Source organism: Pinus tabuliformis, chromosome Q, assembly GCF_031772625.1.
Source record: "Pinus tabuliformis cultivar Carrire ecotype Pingquan chromosome Q, CPIR1, whole genome shotgun sequence".
Taxonomy (NCBI): Eukaryota; Viridiplantae; Streptophyta; class Pinopsida; order Pinales; family Pinaceae; genus Pinus; species Pinus tabuliformis.
In genome coordinates, this window is record NC_142296.1 from 439980068 (window position 1) to 439997925 (window position 17858).

General features: G+C 42.3%; 1 protein-coding gene across 3 annotated transcripts in view; it reads right to left on the bottom strand.

Moving 5' to 3' along the window:
- The window catches only part of LOC149220105 (uncharacterized), a 520911-nt gene that overhangs the window by 313464 nt on the left and 189589 nt on the right, over positions 1-17858 (bottom strand). The window lies entirely within an intron of this gene.

The following is a 17858-nucleotide window of genomic DNA, read 5'->3' on the forward strand; positions in this document are numbered from 1 at the left end:
CCGCATTGGGTTTTTCTAGGGACATTTGTCCAAAAAAATACTGTGTCACTTGTGTATCTTTCTCTATTGTTTTGTTCTTGTTTTGGGCAAATTAATTAATTAAGTGAAGGCTGCAATTGTATTAGCTTCGACATTTCAATAATTAACAAATAGGAGAAGTTTAATCAGTTGTTGCAGTAGCAGATTCGGCTGGAATTCTTGAATTTTCACATGGTATCAGAGCAAGTGTAGGAGAAGCACGAAGAACAATGCTAGAGAACCCAACGCTGAGCAGAAGAGGGAGATCGAAATAGTTGCAGGAGGCAGCAGTTCGAAACCCTAGAGGGTTTGCGCAGTCCTAGCCAGAGGGTTGATTTTCGAGGCAATCTCTCTCTGAGTGAGTCGACAGAGAGGAAGGACTCCTAGTTCGAAAGTTTGTCGTGGCAGAGGGAGCAACATTGAAGCCTCAACATGAGGAGAAGCTGGTGGGACGCAGTATTTTCTGCAGGCCATTTTGCTGGGCAGAAAGACGTCAGAAGAGAAGGAAGAAGCACAGTTGAGGGAATTTCTTCCTCAGTAAGACTTCCCGCCAAGAAGTTCGTTTTCTTATTGGCTGAGCAGCAGCAGTAAGAACCAAAGAGGAGATTTTCGACATTTATGGTAGAGATGGCAACCTGTGGATTGAGGGATTAAGATAGGTTGGACGAAGCATCCAACTATGTCATCTAAAAGGCAAGGATGTCATTCATTCTAGATGAGCATGCCCTCAAGACATATGTTGACAGCATGGTGGCTATGCCTGCAGATGCAAATCCGTTGAAGAAGTACCGAGTTGAGATGGCGAGGGCAAAAAGAATGATCCTTGATGAAGTAAAGGATCATGTGATCAGTCACATCGCTAGCAGAGGGACTGCTAAGGAGATGTGGGATGCATTGTCTAAGTTATATCAGGGATCTTTCGAGCAACGGAAGATGTACTTGAAACAAAAGTTGAGATCTGCTCAGATGCAGAAGGGGGAGCGTGTGGATCCATTCCTCATGAAGCTTCAAGAGACTCGTGATGAGTTATCTGTTGTGGGGTCTACACCTCAAGACCTAGAGTTGGTTAGACTGGCCCTCAATTCTGTCTCGGATGGGTGGCAAGTCTTTGTCCAGAGTATCTTAGGCAAGGCAACTTTACCGAATTGGGATGAGATGTGGGCAACTCTCGAGCAAGAGGAGTTGAGAAGAGACTTGGTCAAATGTAAACTTGATGGAAGTAGCAGCAGTGGGTCGAAGCCCAAGGAGGAGAAGGATAATGCAGCCCTTGCATCGAAGGGACAACAAGAGCAGTGGAGACGTAAGAAGGATGTCTCAAAAATAAAGTGCTTCAGGGGTGGTGAGATGGGTCACTATGCAACTCAATGTCCTCTTAGGAAGAAGGAGAAATATGAGAAGCACGACCTGAACGCTGCGCCCGCGAAGATCGAGGAGGAGTTCGCCATGACAGCCGAGATACCTCTAGGAGGGAGGTGGGCTGATTTAGAGTTGTAGTTCAAAAGAGCTACAGATGGGCAGGATCCTTGAGGAACCCACCTCTTGGATCAATTCCTTGCTACGGGAGCCCAGATCAGAAGTAGCAGGATGGACTAGTGTCGGATGGTGCCGAGGAGTGTTGGAGAGACAGTTGCAGTGGCTAGGAGTGCCAAAGACTGAACAACGTAGAGCAGAGTTGGCAGTAGTGCAGATGGCACAGAGCAAAGGTCAGCAACAGCGCAGAAGATTTAGAGGGTCAGCGCAGAGACTAGCAGCAATCAAGCTCCAACATTCACATGGTATCATACTAAACACAGTTAGTTCAGTAATTTGGGATGTTTTTCCATTGTTGATGGAGTAGCAGCAACAGTTTGCAGTGCAATGGCAGTTGGCAACGATAGTGCCAGTAGCAGCACGGATGTAGAATTTCAGAGGGAGTTGCAGTATAAATGCAGTGTTGACAGTGGCAGGGTCAGCAGAAGTACAGATGCAACATTTGCGCAGTGGTTGGTGGATAGCATGTCAGACATCAACAGCATAGAGGGAGTTGTTATAGAACAGAGTAATCCTCCAGTAGGGTGCATTGCTAGAGCACATTCCTGGCTAAGAGGGAGTGTTGATTTCTGGTAGCATCAGATGTGCTCTAAGTTTCAAATTTTGCAAGGAGGCTTGGGCACATGTATTCCAAAGAACCCAGAAAGTGTTTTGGGAAATTCCACCCAGAAACAGTTTTATTAAAATAATTAATTATTTTTAAAGGGACCCTAAGTCTAAACTTAGGATGATTATTTGTTCCATTCAAGAAACAGTTCGCAGCAGGAGAAGATGGCTAGGGTTTCTGGAACGAATTGCGTTGCCGCCGTCGAACTGCATCAACCAGAGCAGCCAGAGTTAAACCCTGGCAGAAAATTTGTCACCCACAAGACTGCGTGAGAGCGGATAGGGACCAAGTGGCCTGCTACGTCCCAATATTCATCTGGACAGGCGAGGGCAGACAGAGAAGGCAGATCCAACAGATTGAGGTCTAGACAATGTGGATCCACCAGGTATGGAGGAAGATCTAATGCAAATTTTTATCAGATCGATAGGAGGCAGACATTATTGCATACAGATCAACAAGAGGATGAGCATAAAGGAGTTAAAAAATGAGATCCAAATAAAACTGGGAACCCCAACAACATACCAAAATATGATATATACAGGATACAGTCTGCAGGATAATCACACGCTTCAGGACTATGGCATCACCAAAGATTCAACCATCATACTAAATCTGAGACTACGAGGCGGATGCAAGGGAGCCAGCTCTAAAACTTCAGGCTCTTTCCGTGATGCAGTCAAAGGAAAGGAACACATGCAAAACAAACCAGCACCAACATCAGAACTACCAGGCCCCTACATTGTGGAACAGAAGCCGGAATCTCCAATGCTTACAGTATCTCTGCTGGAGGTAACTGATCTATACACAGATTTAGCCCAAAAATCTGTTATCTGTAGATTTAATGGTTTCTGGCCAAAGTCTGATGCACTGCATCAATGGATCTTCTCCACATGGTCACCCAACTGTGAAATTTATTTATGCCCAAAAGGGTTTTTCATAGTCAGATTCAACACAAAACAAGAACGAGATAACATCATCAATCAGGGGCCTTAGTTTTGGGGCAATGTTGGCCTCTTCATCACCCCCTAGTTCCTGGATTTCGATGCTAATACCATGGTAGTTTCAACAATGCCAATTTGGGTAAGGCTACATAACCTCCCACTTCATTTTGGCATCACAAAGTTTTAATAGCCATTGGGAACTCCTTGGGGAAGTTCCTAAAATTTGATGAAGATAGGATTACTCAGGGAATATTCACATATGCCAGAATATGCGTAGAAGTGGACTTGAGTCAAGGACTACCAAATCACATCACATTGAATTTTAATAATTCACTGTGGACTCAACTGCTTGATTATGAGAACACAGCTTTCAGATGTCGTAGATGCTTCCAAACAGGGCACCTCCACTACGCCTGTCCACTGGCTAGGAAGGAGCCTAAAGGAAATAAGAAACAACAGAAAAACCCAAAGGTTGGCAGCATACTGAACTGCTAGAAGAAGAGGAATTGAAGACAGAACCTACAGGAGAGCAAATGGGACAAGAAAACATACAGGAAGAAAAGACCCAGGAGACTAACTTGGGGCATAACAATATGGAACAGCAACAAGAATCTCAGCTGGAAGTAAGTGGCATCAAACGAACTCACGGCTCCGAAGGATCGGAATCTGACAAAGAACAACCAACGAATACAATGGAAAACCAACTTGCCATTATTGATACCACTACCAACACTAGAGGTTGGCGAAGAGTGGAGAAGAAGAAGGGCAGGAAAGCATAGGCTAGCTGGATCATTTTTTCTTTTCTTGTTGTTTTCCTGATTTCAAGAACAGCTCATTTCACGTTTCTTTGACAAGATAGTATATCTTACATCCTGTGGGCTCTATGATCTGCAAATCATACAGCAAAAATGAATGCTTAACGCATATACTATGTAACTTTTTATTTCAGTTAATAAAAAGTTCGATTTTTTCTTTGGAAAATAAAAAGTCTAAACTTAGGAAAATAAAATAATTAAAGGGCATTAATATAAAATGTGGGTGTAACTTCTAGAAGAAGACGAGGATCAAGTAGAAATGATCTTAGCCATTGATTAACTTCTAATCTGGGTCGTTGCATGTTGTTAAAATTGGAAACTAGGGCCAAACTCCATGTGGATCACCTTATTTATGGCTTTTGATATTTTTCCTTGATTCCTCTCATCGAGAGGTGTAGGATTGATCTAAAGATCATCCGATTTCGATAAGTATTTATGGAGATATGAATTTATTTTGATTATGGACAAATTGTCAAGGTCGGCCAGCAAACTTATGTAGGCTCAGAAGCCCAACAGTCACGTCTATTCACCCTCAACGTTTGCATATAAATACAAGGAGCCTCCTCCTCATTTGGACAATTCATTCACTCATCTTCTCTCTCTCTCTACTACGCATAAAAGGAGCCTCTCTCTCTCCCACATGTGTGGCTGAAAGGAAGACGTCCTAGGGCAAGGAAGACGAAGAAAGAAGGACGCAAGGGCAGCAGGTCATCTCTTTGACCAACGTTGACCAAGCGTTGACCATTTAGAAGTGCAGATTGGGTGTGGTTGCCTCTCCTAGCCAGGCCGCAATTTTTGGCATGAAAACCGAGGTGATCTGGCCTCTGGTTTCACCTGTGTTGACTGCCCTAGTTTAGGGCTGCAAGTTGACTTCAGATATCTACAAATTGATTGTACTTTTGGGGCTGTTCAAGGGCTATTTCTTCAAGTTGTTCGAGGACAAGTTGACCAGAAATTGAACAAACATTTTAGAGGTCAATTTCAACTAGTTTGACCAAGTTTGACTTTGTTGATCTAGGGTTTGCTACTACTGATATAAAATTACAGAATTCAGATTTTGTACTATTTCTCTCTGCTGAACTATTGAAGATAAAAGAAGATTTGATCAACGGGTTTCCCCGCATTAGGGTTTGTCCTTGGCTAGCCGCCACATCTTGTGTCTCTTGTCTTGGCTTGTTTTTTATTGATCATTTAATGTTCTATCTACACTTTACTTAATGTATATGTAATTGTTAATCTATGGGTAATAAGAAGAAAAATAAGTAAATTGCTCTAAGCATAGAACATACCATAATTTAACATGGTATCAGAGCTGAGGTGAAGACAAAGCCCAAGCAAGAGCAAGAGCAAGAGCGATCACCGAAGAGAAGGTTGGCAAGGCTATCTTAAAGAAATCATGGGGTCCTCAACACACTTCCCTACTAAAGACAAACTGCGTGAGAAGTCTGCCTATGACAGATGGAAGATGTCTCTCGATCTAACATTAGAAGAACAAGAAGTGTTGGACCATGCGAGAGGCGGATTTGTTGAGCCTCCATCAAATGCATCCGCTACTGCTAGGAACAAATGGACCAAGGGAGAAGTCAAAGCAAGGAAGATCATCCGGGACTCTATCGACAAGCACTTGGTGGCCTATATTTCCGAGCTGAACACCTCCAAGGAAATCTACGATAGACTGGTGAGTTTATTTAAAGTTAATGATGCAAATAAAGTCTTGTTTCTTAGAAATAAGCTAAAGGAAATTAAGAAGGGCAAAGATGAGAGTATGCAAGCATATTTCTTAAGGATCACCGAGATCAAGAACGATCTCCTATCTATTAGGGAAGTAATTCCTGACAGGGAAATGACATTCACAACTCTTGGAGGACTACCATCTGAATGGTATATATTCAAGACTACTCTTCTTAACAATAACGTAATTCCTGGATTTGAGGAATTAATGGCCAGATGCATTCAAGAAGAAATGAGGATGGAAGAGCAAGAAATGCCCATACTTAAAGGTCATCCCTCTGCCTTTTCTTCTTATACTAAAAGAAGAAACAATTCCGGAGCTAAATTCAAAGGAAAGGTTGGACCAAAGGGTGGAAGAAAAGGACGATGTTACAATTCCAATAAAACGGGTCACTATGCAAGGGAGTGCCCTCATAAAAGGGACTCACACCCGGACGATGATCAAAATCCCTCTCAAGGCAATCAAAGGAATGGCAGGTCAAATGGCAGAGGTAAAAGAAGTGCCGGGAATGAAGGAAGACGACAACCATTCAAGAAGGCAAGAAATTCCAGGTATGAATCTATAATTGTTAACAATAAGCAAGAAGAATATTATCTACCAGCAGCTCTATCTACTACTGCTCCCCCAGACTCGCTGGGAAATTGGCTTATTGATAATGGTGCCTCAAGGCACTTCACTGGTTATAAAGAAACTCTCTATAATCTGATAGAGAAGGAAACCAACATGGAAATTGTTCTTGGAGATAATTCAAAATATCCCGTGAAAGGCATAGGAAATGTCACTCTTCAATTGAATCAGGGTAATACCATCCACTTACAAGATGTATTATATGTACCTGATCTCAAAAAGAACCTGGTGTCCATTTCGGCAATGGAAGACAAAGGCTACAAGATGGCCTTCAGCAACGGCAAGGTACATGTATGCAAAAAGAACTTTAAAGATGCTTTTACTCTTGGGTTTCAAGTTGATTCATTATATCAGGTTGGAGGAAGTCCGCTGGGTGTCATGTCTTGTGAGTTGTGACACATCTCTTCAGTTCGAACTATGGCATCGGAGGTTTGCTCACCTTCATTATAAAGCTCTACCCGATGTAAGAAAAATGGTGACAGGGATGCCCGAGTTCAAAGTAGAGCAAGAAGGTCTATGTCCAGGATGTGCCGAAGGAAAGCTCAAAAGGGGACCATTCCCCTCAAGCAAAAGCAAGACCCCTGATATATTGCAGTTGGTTCACTCAGACATATCCAGTATGATGCCTATGAACTCCTTGGGAGGATATTTATATTACCTCACTTTTACAGATGATTATTCTTGCAAGACTTGGATATACTTCTTGAAAAAGAAGGATGAAGTGTCCTCTTGGTTTCGGCACTTCAAAGCCTTGATCGAGAATCAAACCGAAAAGAAGATCAAGACCTTAAGGATTGATAATGGGACTGAATATGAATCTAATGAGTTTCATGACTTTTGCAAAGAGACTGGCATTAAGAGGGAGACTACTACACCATATACTCCTGAGCAGAATGGTGTGGCGGAAAGGAAGAATCGTACAATTGTGGAAGCTTTTCGTGCCATGCTCCGTGATCAAAGACTTCCGAAGTTTCTATGGGCCGAAACTGCAAATACTGCCGTATATGTACAAAACCAATGCCCTCATCAAGCATTGGGTTCCAAGACTCCCGAAGAAATGTTCACCAGTAAGAAACCTGACGTATCTCATTTTAGAATTTTTGGAAGCCCTGTATATTTTCATGTGCCTAAAGAGAAAAGGAATAAATTGGGTGCATCTGGAAAGAAAGGAATCTTTGTGGGCTATAGCGAAAATACTAAGGGCTATAGAATCTATGTAGTTGGTCAAAGGGAAGTCGAGATTAATCATGATGTCACCTTTGACGAAGATATGGCTCTTAGCAAAGTAGACAATCTTCCTACTTTAAGGGGATCTAAAGAAGCTGACACCGGGGAACCGAAGGAAAAGGAAGATGAGATGATGCCCGATGTGGAAGAACCTATGGATCTTATTGATCCTCCTCCGCAAGAGCCTTCCTCTTCTAGGAAGAGGCCTTCATGACCTAGGGGGACACTTGATGAGGCTGAAGGACACATTGCACCCCAAGGAACCTTCCGTGAAAGTAAGAAGCCGAACAGGTATCAAGGATACCTGACCATCATGAGTACGATCATCCAAAATGAGCCTTCGTCATTCACAGATGTCGTCAAGCATAAAGTATGGAAGGATGCTATGACTGAGGAACATGAGTCCATTATGAAAAACGATGTTTGGGATGCGGTCCCCAGACCCCAGGACAAAGCAGTTGTACTTCAAAATGGCTTTACAAGATAAAGCATGCAGTTGATGGAAGTGCGGAAAAGTATAAGGCTCGTTTTGTTGCTCATGGCTTCTCCCAGAAGGAAGGTATAGACTATGACGAGATATTTGCACCTGTTGCCCGATATACCACCATCCACTCAATCATAGCCCTTGCTGCTTCGCAAGAATGGAACCTGCATCAGATGGATGTCAAGACTGCGTTCTTACAGGGTTCGATCAAAGAGGAGGTCTATGTGGAGCAACCCGAAGGATTTGAGATTTATGATCGAGAATCTCATGTGTGCACGTTGAAGAAGGCCCTCTATGGGCTAAAGCAACCACCCCAAGCATGGTATGAGAGGATCGATAGCTACTTGATGAAGCTAGGATTCACTAGGAATGAAACTAACCCTAACCTTTAATTTAAGGTTATAAATGACAAGCCTCTCATACTAGTGCTATATGTTGACAACCTCTTTCTAACAAGTGCAGACCCTCTCATTCATGCATGTAAGAGGGAGCTGGCTTCTGAGTTCGAGATGAAAGACCTAGGACTTAAGCATTATTTCCTAGGACTGGATGTCTGGCAAAAACCAGGGGAGATTTTCCTATCTCAAGGAAAATATGTGGTGAAGATATTGGAGAGATTCGGCATGGTGGACTGCAAGCCCGTAACTACCCAATGGAGCTTAACTTCAAGAAGTTAAGCGGTAGTGCTGCCGGACCTGTTTTACGAAATGCTACCGAGTATCGTCAACTTGTCGGAGCATTAATGTTCTTAGTGAACTCCCATCCGGATATATGCTTTGCAGTCAACACATTGAGTCATCATATTGTTGATCCTCACCACTCACATTGGATTGGTGCAAAGAATCTGTTGAAATATCTTCATGGCACAATCACTAATGGGTTGAGATGCACTGTCGGAGATGTGAGACTACTTGGGTATACTGATGCTGATTGGGCAGGCAGTGTGGTGGACCGAAAGAGCACTTCCGGGTGTTGTTTCTTTTTGAGATTTGCCTCGATATCCTGGATGAGCAAGAAGTAGAAGTCAGTGGCTTTGAGCACCGGCGAGGCAAAGTACATTGCTACTAGCATGGCCTCCTATGAAGCAGTCTGGTTGCGAAAGCTCTTCAGTGAGCTGCTTGGATTTACATTGGATACCACCGTGATCCTGTGTGACAACCACAGTAGGATCCGTTTATCAAAGAATCCCAAATTTCATGATCGCTCCAAGCATATCGATATCAGGCACCACTATATTCGAGATATGGTGCAACGAGGAGCAATAAGGCTCCAACATATCGTTACAGATGAATAGGTCGCCGACATTTTCACAAAGCCCCTAGGAAAGGTCAAATTCCTGACTTTCTGAGAACGACTTGGTGTCGTTCAGAGACCCTCTTATGAGGGTCGAGTATAATGTATCGAGCTCTAGGAGCTCCAAGGGGGCACGGGGTACTTCTTGGAGCGACATGTGACCACAGGGCGACTCACCATCCCCTGGTGGTGCACTATGTATAGGGTAAAGGTTCAACCTTCCCCTATGACACCCCATGGCGATTGTGGAACAGGATGATTAGTTCTCCTATGGGCTAGGATGATTCGTTCTTCGTGGCGACTGTGGAACAGGATGATTAGTTCTCCTATAGGCCAAGATGATTAGTTCTCCGTGGCATCCACTGGACAGGATGATTTGTTCTCCTGTGGACAGGATGATTAGTTCTCCTGTCGAGGCATCCTACCCATGCAGTCTGGGACTCATGGGAAGTACCTCTCATTTGATCAATGAGAAGGAAATGAGGACAGGGACCATAGTAGTACTATCGATGGACGCATCGTTGTATCTACCGTACTCCCTATGCTAGGATGATCGCCATTGATCTGGGATCAATGATACTAATCTGGGATCAGTGAGAGTGGTTCACACTCTGAGACTGACTTCGGGTCAGTGGAGAATGGTATGATACATCCTCGATCATTTCTTCTTCTTCATAGTTCGAGCAGAGCAGAGCAGAGTGGGGTCAAGCTGTACAGGACAATGCATTTGATGGATGGATAGCAGCGATGGTCTGACGGATTGCAGATGAAGTTCTCCCTAGTTGAGAGGGAGTGTTAAAATTGGCAACTAGGGCCAAACTCCATGTGGATCACCTTATTTATGGATTCTGATATTTTTTCTAGATTCCTCTCATCGAGAGGTGTAGGATTGATCTAAAGATCATCTGATTCCGATAAGTATTTATGGAGATATGAATTTATTTTGATTACGGACAAATTGTCAAGGTCGGCCAGCGAACTTATGTAGGCTCAAAAGCTCAACAGTCACGTCTATTCACCCTCAACGTTTGCATATAAATACAAGGAGCCTCCTCCTCATTTGGACAATTCATTCACTCATCTTCTCTCTCTCTCTCCTATGCATAAAAGGAGTCTCTCTCTCTCTCACACGTGTGGTTGAAAGGAAGACATCCTAGGGCAAGGAAGACACAAAAAGGACGCTAGGGCAGCAGGTCATCTCTTTGACCAGCGTTGACCAAGTGTTGACCATCCAGAAGTGTGGATTGGGTGTGGTTGCCTCTCCTAGGCAGGCCGCAATTTTTGGCATGAAAACTGAGGTGATCTGACCTTTGGTTTGACCGGTGTTGACTGCCCTAGTTTAGGGCTGCAAGTTGGCTTCAAAAATCTGCAAATTGATTGTAATTTTGGGGCTGTTCAAGGGTTGTTTCTTTAGGCTGTTCAAGGACAAGTTGACCGGAAATTGACCAAGCATTTTAGAGGTCAATTTCAACTAGTTTGACCAAGTTTGACTTTGTTGATCTAGGGTTTGCTGCTGCTGATATAAAATTACAAAATTCAGATTTTGTACTATTTATCTCTGTTGAACTATTGAAGATAAAAGAAGATTTGATCAAAGGGTTTCCCCGCATTGGGGTTTGTCCCTGACTAGCCGCCACATCTTGTGTCTCTTATCTTGGCTTGTTTTCTGTTGATCATTTAATGTTCTATCTGCACTTTACTTAATGTATATGTGATTGCTAATTTGTGGGTAATAAGAAGAAAAATAAGTAAACTGCTCTAAGCACAGAACATACCATAATTTAACAAATGTTAACAAAGAGAATATTTAAGGAGGCTTGAGGGTCACTTGGAAAGACACACAGAGAGTTCAAAAGTTCGATTTTTTGAAGAGTAGCTGCCAGGAGATTTTCAATAGTGGGTTATTATAGTGAGGGGCAGAGATATGTGGGTTCGAGTATCTTCTCCAGGACCCAGGATACGCAGCAGAGAGGTAGAGAGACACCAGGAGGAGGCAGCGCAGACCCAAGAGGGGTTGACGTTGGGCCAAAAGGGCCCATGCAAAGCTTGACGCTGAGCCAAGAGGACTCACGCAAAAGTTGTGCAATCTTTAGCTCAGAAGTCCAAGTTTCCTGACGGAGATGACATTTATGAGCCGGGAGGGCTGGAAACTGCTCCAGAGGGCAAACGTTTCCCAGTTGAGCTGACGCAGAGCCTTTTGAGGCTGACGCAGGGCCAGCGCAGAAATAGTCGGGGATAGTTGGTTCAGCTGCAAGAACAACCGGAATTTCCAAGTAGAGTGAGGTAATCTCACTAAGTTTTTCTGCCAATTTATTTTCTCTGTAACTGGATTGCCAGAAGGTCATCTAGAGTTGTATTCAGAAACTACTGCTTAATAATATAAAACCCTCAAAGCTGCTGCGTCGGTTTTCCCGCATTGGGTTTTTTCGGGGAAATTTGTCCAAAAAATACTGTGTCACTTGTGTATCTTTCTCTATTGTTCTGTTCTTGTTTCGGGCAAATTAATTAATTAAGTGAAGGTTATAGTTGTATTAGCTTCAATATTTGTTGTAGGAAACAGTAAATAATTTGTTTCAGTAATTAACAAATAGGATAAGTTTAATCAGTTGCTGCAGTAGCATATTCGGCTGGGATTCTCGAATTTTTACAGTGCTTACTTCTGTCCCTGCGGACTCTGCTGAGATACCTCACTATAATCTTCGACCTCGAGAAAGAAGGGATCCTCCTTGAGAAGTTGTAGGAGGCCTGGGAGACATCCAGGAGCCCTCATTGCCCCAGAAGATTCAAGGTAGGAAGTCTAATCTATCGAAGGCTCAATTAAGAGCCAAATTAGACATTGTTGATGGAAAACAATTATCACTTAAAGGGGCGCTTAGAGCAGCACAGGCCCCTGTCAAGGTTATCAAATGATTATTTTGTCCTTCAATTTTCATGGTTTTGCTAGCACCCATAAGAAGCTAGCTCTAAAAGATCTTTTTCTAAATTATTGTCTTAATGTTATTATGCTTCAAGAAACTCTTGGAGCTGGCAATTTAGTGAGGAATTCCCTTAGTAAAATGATGTCGGGTTGGTCCTTTGTGATGGTTGATGCAAAAGGGAGATCCGGGGGTTTGGCCCTGGGCGTCAAAGATAGTAGTGTGAAGTTGTTAAACTCATGGGGATCAGACCTGGTGTTGGGTGTTGAGGTCTACTCGTCGGAACTATGCATGAAATTTTCTCTCATCAACATTTATGGGCCGTGTCAGGATAGGGTTATGCTTGGGAATAACCTTCTTTCTAAGTCTTTTATGAAAAACCCCAATATGGTTGTGGGGGGTGATCTCAATTTTTCACTGGGAATGTCTGAGACTTGGGGTCCATTGGCCCAAGCTGACCCTCTGGCAAATTTTTTTTGAATAAACATGGGATAGGAAAGTTTATTAATGTAAACCTGATAAAATCTAGACCTACATGGAGGAATAGGTGTGCGGGGGAAGCCAGGGTAGAGAAGAGATTGGACCGTTTTCTATTGAAAGAAGATATGGCTAATCAAACTCCTTTTTTCAGGGAGTGATTTGGAACAGGAGGTGAATCAGACCATTTTCCTATCCTGCTGGAGCTGAAAGGGACCAATCAGAAGCTTGGCTCACCCTTCAAATTCAACCCAACATGGCTCAAAGAGCCCTCCTTTAACAGATTAGTCAAAGAAACTTGGAGGCCCCACGATAGACAACAGGAGTCATCTTTAGCTCAATCTTTCATGAAGAGGGCAACAATAGATTGGGCAAAACAGAAAAAGTTAAGGGATGAAGTTGAATTCAATCGTATTCTTGAGGAACTAGAATCTTTGGAGAGTCCCAACAAGGATGGGTATGAGACTGAGGAGAAGAGGGAAAGGATAAAAAAGTTGATGTTAGGAAGAAGGAAAATTCTTAATGATATTGAAGAATAGTGGAGTATCAAAAGTAGAGCAATATGGCTTTCAACTGGTGATGAGAATTCAAAATTACATAAAGGGAAGGAAAAATACAAATACTATCTAGGGAATGAATCAAGCAGACGGGGGCTCCAGAAAAGGCTTCAATTATAGAGTTTATCCGGGTGACTCAATTGTTCCCTAGATATGCGAAGGAGGAAGAAAATGAGATGTTAATGGCTCCTGTGGCAAAAGGGGAAGTTGAAGGGGTTTTAAAATCTATGCAGAAAGATAAGAGTCCAAGGCCTGATGGCTGGACTGTGGAATTTTTCCAACATTTTTTTGAGCTAATTGGGGAAGAGCTTACTGGGGTGGTGGAGGAATCTCGTCTCAGAGTTTATCAAGGTTATGTTTATGAACCCTTCAACTCTACCTTCTTGGCTTTAATCCCTAAAACTGATGATCCCTCATCCTTTGAGGAGTTCAGGCCTATATCCCTCTGTAACTATATTTATAAAATCATCGCCAAAATTATTGTTGTTCGTCTGAAACCAATTCTTTCAAGCAATATATCCAAGGAACAATTTGGGTTCCTCGATGGTAGACAGATTCATGAAGCTATCGGGGTAGCTCAGGAGTCGTTGCATAGCATTAAGAGGAGCAGGAAAAAAGGCTTGATAGTTAAAATTGACCTATCAAAGGCATATGACAGAATTCGTTGGTTATACCTATGCTTGTTGCTGACTCACTTGGGTTTTACTATCGATTTCATCATTTGGGTCATGGGATCCATCTCAAATGTTAGCTTTATAGTCCTAATAAATGGTGCAGCATTCCCCTTCTTCCACAGCTAAAGAGGGCTTAGACAGGGTTGTCCTATGTCTCTGCTCCTCTTTTTACTGGCAGCACAAGGCCTAAGTCAACTGATTCTGGCCGAAGTCGCAATCAATATGCTTATCACACACCTGCTATTTGTGGATGACATACTTTTGTTCAATAATGGAACTAGCGTTGATATACAGCAATTGAAACTTTCTCTTGTTTTGTTTCTACAAGCAACTGGGATGTGCATTAATGCTTAGAAATTCACAATAGTCTATGAAGGCTTCTCGAGGAATGAGGTAAACAGGATCATTTTGGTACTCCCCTTTGAAGCAAAACCCATGAAGGACAGCTTCAAGTATCTAAGTTTCCATCTCAATCCCAATACTTACAGTAAACATGTTAAAATTGGAAACTAGGGCCAAACTCCATGTGGATCACCTTATTTATGGCTTCTGATATTTTTCCTAGATTCCTCTCATCGAGAGGTGTAGGATTGATCTAAAGATCATCCGATTCCGACAAGTATTTATGGAGATATGAATTTATTTTGATTATGGACAAATTGTCAAGGTCGGCCAGCAAACTTATGTAGGCTCAGAAGCCCAACAGCCATGTCTATTCATCCTCAACGTTTGCATATAAATACAAGGAGCATTCTCCTCATTTGCATAATTCATTCACTCATCTTCTCTCTCTCTCTCCTACGCATAAAAGGAGCCTCTCTCTCTCTCTCACATGTGGCTGAAAGGAAGACGTAGAAAGAAGGACGCTAGGGTAGCAGGTCATCTCTTTGACCAGCGTTGACCAAGCGTTGACCTTCCAGAAGTGCAGATTGGGTGTGGTTGCCTCTCCTAGGCAGGCCACAATTTTTGGCACGAAAACCGAGGTGATCTGACCTCTAGTTTGACCGGTGTTGACTGCCCTAGTTTAGGGTTGTAGTTGACTTCAGAAATCTGCAAATTGACTGAACTTTTGGGGCTGTTCAAGGGTTGTTTCTTCAGGCTGTTCGAGGACAAGTTGACCAGAAATTGACCAAGTATTTTTGAGGTCAATTTCAACTAGTTTGACCAAGTTTGACTTTGCTGATCTAGGGTTTGTTGCTGCTGATATAAAATTACAGAATTCAGATTTTGTACTATTTCTCTCTGCTGAACTATTGAAGATAAAAGAAGATTTGATCAAAGGGTTTCCCCACATTGGGGTTTGTCCCTGGCTAACCACCACATCTTGTGTCTCTTGTCTTGGCTTGTTTTCTGTTGATCATTTAATGTTCTATCTGCACTTTACTTAATGTATATGTGATTGCTAATATGTGGCTAATAAGAAGAAAAATAAGTAAACTGCTCTAAGCATAGAACATACCATAATTTAAAAAAACATGATTGGAATTGGCTTTTGGAAAAACTTCAAAATCGTATAAGACATTGGAGTTTTAAGTGGCTTTCGAGAGCTGGGAGACTGATTTTATTTAAATCAGTTCTTCTAGCTATTCCAGTCTATTGGACGCTCTCACATGGGTTCCAAAAGGCATTCTCACTCAGATAAGGAAAGTGTTGAAATTTATAAGTCTGACAAGTTAGAAATCCCTACTGCATTATTTGGTTTAATTTCTCCTACTTGTTTATTCCATTAACAAGTTATTTATAAATATAAATACTGAAATAAACACAAATGCAACCTTAACTCACACAGATTGTTAATTTTAGGTATGTTCTATGGTTAGAGCAATTTATTTCAATTTTCACAGTTAGTTCCATATCTTTTCCAAATTAGCAATCACATCAGCATTAAAGTAAACTGCAGATAGAACAAAAACATAAATCGCAGAAGACAAGCGAAGACAAGAGGACACAAGATGTGGCGCTAGCTAGGGACAAACCCCAATGTGGGGAAACCCTTGATCAATTCTTCTTATATGTTCTTCAATAGTTCAGCGGAGAGAGAGAAAGAGAGATAGTACGTTTACAACAGAAGTCAACACTTTGACTTATCTAGATAAGAGCATGCCACCATGAAGTGCCCCATTGATTCCATGACTTGTAAGCTCTTTTACTTGATTATTCTAATGATTTGTTCTATTGGACGGCAAGGGGATGCATTGGATCTTATGCAGGATTACAGGTGGGTCTCCATTTGGGGCTTGGTCTCCCTGTATGGGGTCCTAGCCCTCCAGAGAGCCACATTGGCGCTTGTAGGGTGAGCGTTGAGAGTCCTGGGCCTCCACCATAGCAGAAAGTACTTCATGGATCCCCATCACCACTCACTGATTTCTCACCTTTTGGATGAGGATGATGCACCTAGTTCACCATGCCTAACTGGCTCCACACTTACACCATACACTTGGCAGATGATCTGGGGTCTAGATGAGCACCACAGAGTACTTGTGACATCATCCTAGCCCTTACAGATGGTTTACAGGCATTTTCGATCTGGATTCCATGAAGATGTCCTTGTGCCCCTCACAGCCACTTGGGGGCACCATAGAGATTTGCTTGGAAAACAAGGGGCCAACCCCTTGTCCACTATGTTTGAGGTCCATTTTCACATCATGGCATACTATGGACTTCATTAGGCCTCCTCAAAGGCCCAACGACTCACTTTATTGATCATTCGACTCTCTTGAGAGGCTTATTATTATGTTATTGAGCTATCTTGGTGGGCTTGTCACCAAGGAATGTTGTTGTTGCACATTATTTTATTATTTGGGGCTCAATTAGGCAAATCGAACTCACTAGTGATTGCATAAATAGAAGTGAGGTGATTCATTCTAATCATCATCACTTGGATTGGGTTATTAGCTCTAGTGAGATTTTCGCTATTCCTTTTGGAGGACGAGTTTTGATGAATTTTGATGTGTTGATACCTCTCTCTTGTCTTCGAGCTTCATTATTGACATAGTTTGATGATTGGATATACTCTTTTGTACATGTAAGTGATCTTTTCACGCTTATTCTTGTTATTTACTCTTTTCACAGGAATGTTCCTGGGATTTTCGCTATACAAGTCTGAAATTTACTGTGTTTCTACATGAATTGGTGGAAATTATGATCTTTTATAGCGTTGCATCATGTCATGGGCCATGTATGAATGGGTGAATGTTCCTAGAGATAATTTGTGCTAAATACATCTCGATAAGTCATCAATTATTGCAAATCAAAGTATAAATCCCTTGAAGCAGCTGCTCTCATGCCCTAATGCCATGCAAAGTTGTTTGAAGGCCTCCTTGACTGGGTGAATCCTTTCCAAACAATAAATTCTCCTTGACTCCATCTCTCCCAAAGGACAAGGCACTAATCCTCCATAGGTGATCACTTTCAAAGCTTATTTCTCTCACCTCTCCTTCTCTTTCTAGGCCTAGCCTCCATAGGTCACCTAGGGCATCAATTATCTCACGTTCTAGCCATCAAAAGACTTTGATTTCTTGTCCTCTACTGCACTGGGGTTTTCTCTAGAGGCTCTCCAAATTTCACGAAATTCCAACGGTGGGATCTCGAGATATTGCAATCCCTAGCCCAAGGATTGTCTCTTGCACTAGGTTTCCCTTGGCTAGTGACCACATTTGGATCATTGCATTCTATTCTAAGAATATTTTTCAATTGATCTTCTTCTCTTCCACAATTAGGTCAAGCCTTTCCTTAAGTGATCAATTCCACTTCCTTGACCTAATTCTAGGTTCACTTGTGCTTATGTGGTCCCGTAACTTTATAACTCTCAGTTCGCAAAGATCACATAAAGACCAAGTCTTCATAAGGATTTCTAGGCTTAGGAATCATCTTTTCAAGATAGATTCCCAAACCCTAGCCTCGAGAATCCTTTTAGCCCTTCCTAGAGAGCCTACCACCTTGCTTCCAAAGCAAGCAACCC